Source organism: Leptopilina heterotoma, unplaced genomic scaffold (genome assembly GCF_015476425.1).
Source record: "Leptopilina heterotoma isolate Lh14 unplaced genomic scaffold, ASM1547642v1 Lhet_24, whole genome shotgun sequence".
NCBI lineage: Eukaryota > Metazoa > Arthropoda > Insecta > Hymenoptera > Figitidae > Leptopilina > Leptopilina heterotoma.
This window is the reverse complement of record NW_025110956.1, coordinates 33,264-36,190: the sequence shown is the minus strand read 5'-3', so window position 1 is coordinate 36,190 and position 2,927 is coordinate 33,264.

The following is a 2,927-nucleotide window of genomic DNA, read 5'->3' as shown; positions in this document are numbered from 1 at the left end:
TTTGGTGAAATTTACACTTTCATTTGCCAATTGCTTCTATTTTATGATAGAATAATCATTTCAAAATATTAATATTAATATTAAATTAATTATGAAAAAAATACCAAATTTGAATTTTTTGTGAAAAAGAAAAATATTTATTAATTTTATAAATTTTGATAAAATATATACTTTGTATACATCAATCGATTCGTTTTCTTGCCAGGAATGTAATTTTGAGAATAATTAATAAAAATATTAACAAATAAAAAAATTATTTCAGAAAATACAAAAAAAAAAATTTTCTGAATTTTAAAAAAATTGTATAAAAAAAAATTTTGTACATATTTTTGAAAATCCTTGTGTCAGATTTCAGGTATTAATGACTGCAATAAACCTGCAAAATTTCAGGACAATCCATCAAAATTTGTCTGAGATAATTTGTACACAATTTTTGTGACATACACACACACACACATACACACATACACACACACATACACACATACATACACACACACATACATCTGGACATTTGCTCATAATTGAATATACATATGTTCTAGATGAAAATGAGTCCATATAACCTTGTTTTGAAAAATTGAAAATCGTCACCAATGCAAAGCTTCCTCATGAGGAAGCAAAAATAATAAAATCAATTATAAACTTCACATAATGATTGTTGCTATCACAACCATTACCATGGCAACCGTTGCTATGGCAACAATTACCATGGCAACGGTTGTTATGCCAAACAATTACCATAGCAACGGTTGCCATGGCAACTGTTGCTAGGGAAAACTACGGACGGACACCAGAGTCTCGCTATAAGGGTTTCGGCCCTTGGCCACAAAACCCTAAAAATAAGTTGTTATATAATTATGATACAAAAGTGATTTCTTAACAGATTTTTATAAATTCCATTCATAATAAGTAGCTCCTAAAATTTATTTTATTAATTTTAAATTGTCGACTTAGTGGTTTTTGGGGTCGCTGATTACGAATTTGATCTTGGAAGAAAATCCTTAAAATAATAATAATCGTGTCAACATAATTTACACCTCCGAAAATTAGTTTTATACATTGTTGTTGAGAGTAATATGGGGTATTACATGTTGACAAATAGTGCATTATTAGATCTTATACAACTGACTAATGATCATTATCAGGTTTCATTTTTCTAATATTCTGCTGAAAAATATGCTTGAATTCACTTGAGAATATTACCCATTCTTACTTTTACTAGTTGAAACATCTCTACTCTTGCCTTTATAGGCTGGAACCTACGTGTCTTACTTTCACTTGTTGTACAATTTCCCATTCTTACTTTTACTAGGTGGAACATTTCTAGTCTTGTTTTTATTGGCTGAAACCTACGTGTTTTACTCTCACTAGTTTGACCTCTGCCCATTCTTACGTTTATTATTTAGAACATTAATAGTCTTGCCTTTATTGTCTGGAAACGAGTTGAACTATTGAATCCGAAATTTTGAATAATAAAAATCTGATGTCATATTCGTATTCAGCGACCTTAAACATTCCTAAAGGCGCTTGTATACCTCCACGTTTCTGATATACTCAGAAACGTGGAGGTATACAAGCGCCTTAAGTGATAAGTTTGGAGTGAATTCAAGCACATTTTTTTACTGTTTCCGCCATACTGGATCCATCATCTTGAATTTTTTGTTTACCCATAACAAATTTTAATTAAATTTGATATGATTTTTAATCATAATTCTTTATGAAATCGTCTCTTCTAATATGTATTCTGTCTATTGCCTGACATTCAACAAATTTAGTAACGTTTGACCTCAAAAATAGGAAAACAAATTTATAATTTCGATCATTTTGCTAGAAAATTTATTGAAATAATTAGGGTCAATTTGTCAGTTGTTATTAATTCCATGTTTTAAAATTTTGTAAATTTTTTATTGTTTATTACGTATATGTTTCTTATAAAACCTTTCCTTTTTATTGAATATGCCTTCTACTATATTTAATTACAATATTAAAGTATCTACAACTATATGTTGTTTCCATTAAATAAATATGGCGCTCAAGGCTTTTAATTTATATGTAGAAATATTATTGAAAATTAACCCGAAATCAAACCTGCAAACAAAAGCTGAATAAATGATAATAATCATGTCACTACAATTCATAGGTCCAAAATTAATTTTTGTACATTACCGCTGAGAGTAATAACGGGTCTCACATTTTGACAAAGAGGACTTTATTAGGTCCTATACATCTGACTACTGGTCTTTGTGGAGTTTTATACTTCTTGTACTTTGTGCGAAAATGAAATGTTTTCTGTTTATGATCCATCAGAAATATCTTAACACATTTTTGCAATTTCGACTCTTAATAAAGTGCTAAGGAAAATTTGTTTTACATTTGTTTTATAAAAATTTGTTAAAAAGAATTTTTTTTAATTTGAGGTTATATTTTTTAAATAAGCGCGCGCTATGTTGTTCTGAACCAATCAGGTAGTTTTAGCTTATTATCTATAGGTTATGGTCTGGACTCAATGAAAGTGTCAGCTCTAATTTAAGTCGTATGTTATTAAAAAATAACTTTAAATTTATAAAGTTTTTTTTAGACTGTCTTTATTTAGAAAAAAACGTAGAGTGCAACATTGATAATTGTTTATATATAAATTTACGAAAATGTGATTAGTGGGTCTTATACATCTGTATTATCCGCAAAATAGGGTTCCTCAATGAAAGTCAATTTTGCTGTATTCGTTAAATATTTCTACACTAAAACATTGTTTTAAGTTTGAGCAAGAGCTATTTCTAAAATGATATATAATTTTTTTGCAAGAGAAATTTTGTTTGTTATCTGAGGATCTGCTGTACTTCAAACTTCTATAACAATTGTTATATTTTGTTAATGTTTGTGTATCCTTTTCTTTCGTACATTGATTAAGTTTAATGTTATTTTTA